The 7505-nt window shown below is 36.2% G+C and overlaps 1 long non-coding RNA gene across 3 annotated transcripts; it reads left to right on the top strand.

The window, feature by feature from the left end:
• Positions 1-787: 787 nt before the first annotated feature.
• On the top strand, positions 788-5414 carry LOC107800757 (uncharacterized). 3 transcript variants are annotated; one of them, XR_001651483.2, is made up of 3 exons: positions 788-1114; positions 3242-3340; positions 3427-5414. It is a non-coding gene; the product is annotated as an uncharacterized LOC107800757 (long non-coding RNA). The 3 variants fall into 3 exon arrangements; XR_001651482.2 differs by having other exon boundaries at positions 3242-5414; XR_012710345.1 differs by lacking the exons at positions 3242-3340; positions 3427-5414 and adding an exon at positions 1963-2847.
• Positions 5415-7505: the final 2091 nt, after the last annotated feature.

Genomic DNA, 7505 nt, shown 5'->3' with positions numbered 1-7505 from the left:
TTTCTTTCAATTGTTTTACATACCAGTGCAATTCAAATGTACTGACGTCCCTTTTTTCCTGGGGCCTGCATCTCGGGATGCAGGTAATAATAATGGCCCAACTTACTTCAACAACAGCTTTGTCCTCAAGAGCCTCGTAGTCTCTTTCCCAATGATCAATTTCACTCTTGATGTTACACCCTGTAAGTTTAACAACCTTGATATATATATATATATATATATATATATATATATATATAATATGGTATTTTGAGTGGAACATTTTTGTAAAAAAATGGTTTGAAAAATATGATTTTATATAGTTATTAATATTACTACTTTCGAATATATTTTAAATTATACACATAATATGAGAAAAATTTATGAGATTTTCTTTATTGTAAAGATATGAATTATTTTTTTCACAACAAAATACGGTTATCTTTTTTTTTTAACCATTTTAAGAATTAAGCGTACGAAAATTTTACTCTTTATATGAGATTAGGAAAATTAGAAGTTGAGAAAATAGATTTATTTTTACATGGATATTTTAATGAAATAATAGTGTATATATTTATTTTATATGGTACCACATGACCATAATAGTAAGTTATACAAAGTGTGTTAAAAGTAAGTAGTATTTGAAGTAAGTTGAGACCATTCTTAATTATGTGGATAGTTGTGGTAATTAATAATTTTTGGTGGAAAATTACCTAATTAATTAAAATCTTTGGGATAAAGTTTAATGTGGCAGCAACCCCCTTTACCCCTCTGATGACTCTTAAATGTAATTAGGAGGTGGCACATTTACACGATTTATGTGACACCAAGCACATAAGGAATGTTATTCAAATCATAAGGGAGCTTCAACCAGCACATAAGAAACATATCTAAATCACTTTCGGCCAAGATTTTCTTGGGGATGGAAACGTTATCCAAGAGTTCTTCTTTGGCCAAGAAACGTTATCCAAGAGTTTCTTATCCAAATCACATAAGAAACGTTATTTTGGGGATGGAAAGGTTTCGGCCAAGATTTTCTTTGAGCAACATGATTTCGTTAAGCTTTTCATACAACTTGTTCCGTGTTTTGTCGCAATTGACGTATATTAGATGGATTTCAAGAGAATCAGATCAGGTATGTTAATACTAATGTTTCTTTCTTTTGGCATGATCCAAGTAACGATACGTAAATGTAATGTTATTCCATAAGTTATTCTACTCTTAGCAGTTAAGAATTTCTATATTATTTATTTCTGTAAAATGATATTCAGGCATGTCTAAATTTGTTCCTAAGTCTCTATTAAGGTGTAGCTGGTTGATTGGTGAGTTGATCAGTTAGAGAATCAATCCAACATTGAACTAGCTGTTAAGAGTTTTCCCATTATAAGGCACTAGCTTAACATTGAATAGTATGTTGTTACTTGAATAAAAGAGATGAAATTTTTAATTGGTGAATATGAAATAGTAATATAAAATGTAGTGCATTCAAATATATTACTCAAAGCAGGTCAAATTTCAGCTAAGGAAATTTTGAGAGTCAAGTCAAGAAGTAGCGTTAACAAAACCAGTGACATTTATGTCATTTAAGGTTTGGAGAATTTCGTTTTTGAGATAGTTGCCTTTTGGAGAATGTGTCATGTATAATTCACATTGATTGGTAAATGGATGGTCAAGGAGAATTTATGGCTAGGAAATGCTCCTGTGTTGTTACCTTATTGTGATTTGCGTTATTTGAGAATACATTACATTTCTAAGGTGTTAAAGGGACTTTTGAAAAAAAAAGGGTATGAGAGATCCAAAATTTGTCAATCACTGAATTCTTATGTCCTTTTTTGTCTCATGAGTTCTCTAGATAATATATGCATGTGGATGTGCCGAACTCTCCTATGTTTGTGTTTACTTACTAAGGTAAAGCAAAAAAAAAATAACTTCGGAACCAACAATGATTTTCTTCAGATAAAGATGTTATTGTTCTTAATACAGTAATACATGCATCTTCATGCATATGCATTTTCCACCGACCTACGGCCAGTCGGGCAGTCATGCATTTACCATCGAGCTATGGCCGGCTGGGCAGTTATATATTTAACACCGAGCTACGGCCGGTCGGGCAGTCATGCATTTACTACTGTGCTACGACCGGTTGGGCAGTTATATATTTACTACCATGCTACGACCGGTTGAGCAGTCATGCATATTCATTTGCCACCATGCTATGGCCGGTTGGGCAGTTACCATTGGTTGGGAAGTTATGTATCATTATTTACCACCGGTTGGGCAGTCATACATTTACCATCGTGCAACGGGCGGTCGGGCAGTTACCACTGATCAGTTGGGCAATCATGCATCATAAGACATAGATAATAGTCTCAAAGAGAAGCATTGTATATATGTAAGTATATTATGTATGCATATACGATGTCATTTCAGAGATTCAGGTTGATTCTTATACGTCTTTAATTAATATTGACTTATTGTTATGTTTTAGTTTTGCCTTACATACTCAGTACATGTACAGACGTCCTTTTATTGGGAACGCTGCATTCATGCCTGTAGGTATAGATAATCAGTTTGACGAGCACTTATAGTAGACGAGATTGGCATTCAGTGAAGGATCGGTAAGACTCCATCTCATTCGGAGTGCAACCGAGTCTATGAGTTATCGTGTCAAAATTTTGTTACAGACTTATAGGTAGTCTGGTACCCTGCCACATTTGATGTCAAATAATCTTAGAGGTTTTGTAGATAGTGGTTCATTTTGTATAGTATGTCAGATGTCTTGACGGCCCATATGTATTCATCTTTTAAGAGAAATGGTTCAGTGATACAGTGTTTGCCCACTTACAATTGAGCACTATGAGTTCTGGATATGTAGGCCCATGATGGTCACAGAAAGAATGAGTTACATAATGGTTCGCTCGGGCCAATACGGCACCGGGTGCCAGCCATACCTCCCCAGGTTTTGGGCGTGACATTTCCGATCTCTAGTCTTTATAGTATTTTAGTTAGTAAGGTATGCCGGGGACCTTGTCCCGGTAAACAGTTAGCATTTTAGTATTCTTAGGTGCTTCTTAGACTATAGTTCATCCAGTCAGATGTTAGGAGGCTTTTATGTGTTATCTTGTCGGCTACTCATTTACACTTGCAGGCTTTTCACTATTTTCCGCATCTATGATATTTCAGTCAGACTCTTTAGTAGATCATCATGTTGTATATTTATATCTAGCTTATAGTTATACCACATGTTGATCCAACCATACAGTTGGTTCGCTCGGTCACATGCAGTCAGGCACCGAATGACATGTTACGCCCAGGCCATGGTTTGGGGCGTGACACAATCCCACAAAATCTAGTCATTTAGGTATGTATCCTAATCATCTTCATCTTGCAAATAAAGAACGCGAAGAACTCTTGGAATTTGATATAATATAGCCATCAAATTCACAGTGGGCGTGTGAAGCATTTTGTGTCAACAAAAAAGCTAAGCAAACAAGAGGAAAATTCAGTGATATATTGGAGGAACATGTCACCAAGGTGCATACAGTCCAGGACCACATATAAGTCAGGAACTGCTCAAATTTTCAAATACCAGCCTCACAACAAAGCAGATCTGGTAGTTCTTGGGTGTAGTGAATTATGTAAGAGATTTCATACCAAATATTTCTACATACATTTCTCCTCTCATAAAGATGCTCAGAAAAATACTCCGTCATGGGAAAAGAACAAGATGAAGTAGTTTATAAAATAAAGGAGATATCTAAAGATGTCTAGTCTCTCTACATCTCTTCAGAAGATAAGAAAATACTACAAACTGATGCTAGCAATGAATATTGGAGTGTTGTTCTATTTGTAGAAAAAGATGTCCAGAGGAATATATGTGGATATGCCAGTAAAAAATTCAAAGATGCCGAGCAACATTATCACTCCACTTTCAAGGAAATTCTTGTAGTAATGAATAGAATAAAGAAATTCAGTTTTTTCTTAATTCATACAGAATTTCTGATAGAAATGGATATGAAGGGCTTCCCAAAGATGTTCTAGATAAATGAAAAAATTATTCTCAATCTTCAAATTCTCAGATGGGCCCAATAGTCTTGTCCATACAAGTTTCAAGTCAAGCACTTGAAAGGAAAGGATAATATTCTCGTAAATTTTCTGTCTCGACTAGAAGAATTCTCAAAAAAAGTTTCCCCAAAGAGGTTGAAGTCAAACCAAAAGCTAACCTGCCACATCTTCATGTTTTCAAATCAAGAACAAGTTCATTGAAGCCAGCAGATCATCCACCAGAGTTGTTCAACCTCATGGATCCCTTCGATCAATCACTTATAATGGAAAGAAGAACTTATTATGAGCTCCAAGTTTTCCGGCAATATATAGGATATATTCTTAAGCCCTACGGGGTCAATACAGAATATCCATTCCGCTATATATTCATAGCACAAGCCAAGGATTATTCACTCAAACTTTTACGTTTTTTTAGTAATTATGACATCAGTATTATATTTTCATGGAATTCAAGTGCAACGTCTTCAAGGGTTTTGACAACATTGAAACTGCCCTTAAAATATTTCTATTATGGTTCAACGATTCCTACAAGGAAAAGGTATTCATATTCCATATGCCAGTGAAGATTATTAATGAAAAGGTCCAGGCGCAAGAAGAAGTATCATGCTGGTGGAAATTTTCCATGTCTATTTTATCCACGGAAGAAGAATATAGTGAAGCATAAAGAATTATCTTCCAGCAAAATAGGTGCATCCCGAGAGAAATATGGCCAAAAGATTGGGCGAGTTGGAATTATACAAGTACTCATCCTCACTGGAAAAGGGTCCGAGAAGCAGCAAAGGAATACCAGATCCCATACAAAGTCATCCGAGGAAAAAATATTCAAGATATATCCAGATTAAGGTTACATATTACATCTCTCAATCCAAAGGAGAAAGAACACAACGAAGTAAGATCGTCAAGCTCCGGGCGTTACTACACAAGATCTTTGAAAAGATGCCTAGAATACAAAGTCGAAAAATCAATGCAAGATAATCATCTAAATCCCTCCTAATCTCACCTTAATCCCACATTGCCTACCAAATAACCCTAAAGAAATCATCTACCCATACCGAGACAAAATTCTACATATTTCCATACTATCCAGACCCCAATTTGCCTCCAAATGCTCTATCACATGGATCACCCTACTTTCACATGATTTCACATGACCCCACATACTTCTACATGCTTTACCATGTATATTTCACATATTTTTAGAAGCTTGTTAGTATGTATTAGTCACTTTGCCTAAGGTCCTTCACATGTCAAATGAGACTCACTTATAGATAAGTTGGCCATGTAAGATAGATTTATTTTGTTAGATAAGTTTGTCTTGTAATAACCTCCTAGCCCTATATAAAATATGTCATGTAGTAGTTGTAAGATCATCTTGTAAACTTAGTAAATCTTTGTGATATATTACATATGAGTTCCTTCTAAATTTTCCTCTTGTTCTTTCTTTCGAATGGATGGAAAGGCCGATCCATGTATGAAAATAGAGTAAGAATACTCTAAGAAAGGTAGCTTGTTGTAGTACGAAAGTTTTCTGAGTTATAACATCTAAAGTTGCTTATAGTACAAACAATTTCTTAGTTGTGTAGCTTGGCAAGCCATCCCTAAAGGGATGTGAAGCCATCCCCTTTGTAGGAGAACTTTTGCGACTATAAAAAATTAATTGTTTATGTATCTTGGCACACCATCCCTCACGGGTTGTCAAAGATAGCCGCTATTTGGCAAGTCATCCTTAAGGGGTTGTTGAAACCATGCCAATCCATCCCTCACGGGTTGCAAAGCCATCCCTTTAAAATTTTTGTTCCTATAATTAAGTTTGCTGTCTTTGAGTCTCTTACTTTGTTCTTTGTAGAAATCTATGTCTCCCAACCAATAAATATGTTAGAAGGGGATCATGGTCGGAATCTCTAAATTTATCAGACGATGATACAATGGAGGATAACTCTCAATCAAGTAATGAATCCACAACAAACTCTTCCACGGAAGACTATCCCCCAATATTAGTGAAGCAACCAAGAGACCCAGAAATATCTGAGGTAGATGAGGATCAGAAAGGAATGACAGATGAACCAATCCCAGAAAGAAGACATGAATCCATAGCGTCAAAACCAGTTGGAGCTGGCTTCCACAGTTTTACCTTAGATGACGTCAAGGTTTCAAAATTACCTCAAAGGATTCAAGACTTCTATACTTGGATGGTGACAAAAAATTCGGTGGAACGAGCAAAGTAGATCATCCTGTCAGAACTCACTTTTCCATTCTTAAGAATCCTCAGAGATTGGTGGAACTCACTTGGGATTCAAGAAAAAAATACTTTTCTTACTTTCCAGGACTTTGCCTTCAATGTCAAAATCCTACATGAAGTTATTTGTGGAGATACTGGTCAGAGACAAGAAAAGATGCGAACGCAACTCTTCGAGATGTAGTGTGAGTCATTCGACAGAAATGATATTGCCAAGTATTTTCAAAAAATGGAAAAGATATACTTTGAGATCGGTAGAAAAATCAACCTAAAGCAAGCCTTTGTCTCCTCCCTTCCAAAGTTGTTGGCAAGCCGAACCATGACTATCATTGAAGAAAAGTTTCAGACGATAACAATCCCACAAGTTGCCTATATCAGGCAAGCTATTTTCGTTGCATTGGAGGATATTTGTATAAAGCGCTCTGCCCTAAAATAAATTATCCAACACAATCCACCGCTTTATAGAGCATGCAGTAGATCCAATCTGATCACTGGATAAGGATGTTCCTACCACACACCTAGGCGACGGAAAGGATTCAAGAGATTGAGATAGCCAAGAATTCCATATGGGAGATCAAGGTCCAGGAGACGCACAAAATATTTCAGACGAAGGAGGTATGAAATTTTTCCAACAAGAAAAAATGCTTTATTTTCCACAAGATTGGACATTTCTCAAGAAATTGTCCCCAATCGAGGAGATCTGTAAAACTGCTTGAAGAAATTGAAGATTACATCGGCATACATCTCGGTGAGGAGGAGGACCTCAAATCCATATTCTCTATGGATGATGAACTCAATGAAGAAACTTTATTCTCTCTTGATATATATGAAGTTCATGGTGATGAACGCTGCCAAATTTCAGATCAAGCAGCTAGAGCCCGAGAGGAAATTAACGATGTGATAGTCATTCCCTAGGTAGAACTCAAGGTTTATCCATCCAAATGGGATAAACCAACTCAAGTCATTGCTTTCATGGACATCGGAGCTGCTTGTTCACTCATGAATCCAGTTGTTCTCCCTAAAGATCAATGTGTGCCGCACTTTAAGGATTTCAATACTGCATCAAATGGGATCCTGACTACCACCGTCATTATAAAGCACCCAATTACAATTGAGTTTTTTCCAGGAATGAAGTATAGAACCAAGCTGATAAGGTCTGATGTACCAAGAAAAGATGTTATTGTTGGATTTTACATTTTCAGACAACCAAAAGATCAATTCAATA

This window comes from Nicotiana tabacum, chromosome 6 (assembly GCF_000715075.1).
Source record: "Nicotiana tabacum cultivar K326 chromosome 6, ASM71507v2, whole genome shotgun sequence".
Taxonomy (NCBI): Eukaryota; Viridiplantae; Streptophyta; class Magnoliopsida; order Solanales; family Solanaceae; genus Nicotiana; species Nicotiana tabacum.
Note: the sequence above shows the minus strand (reverse complement) of the source record. Positions and strands in the feature narration are given on the sequence as shown.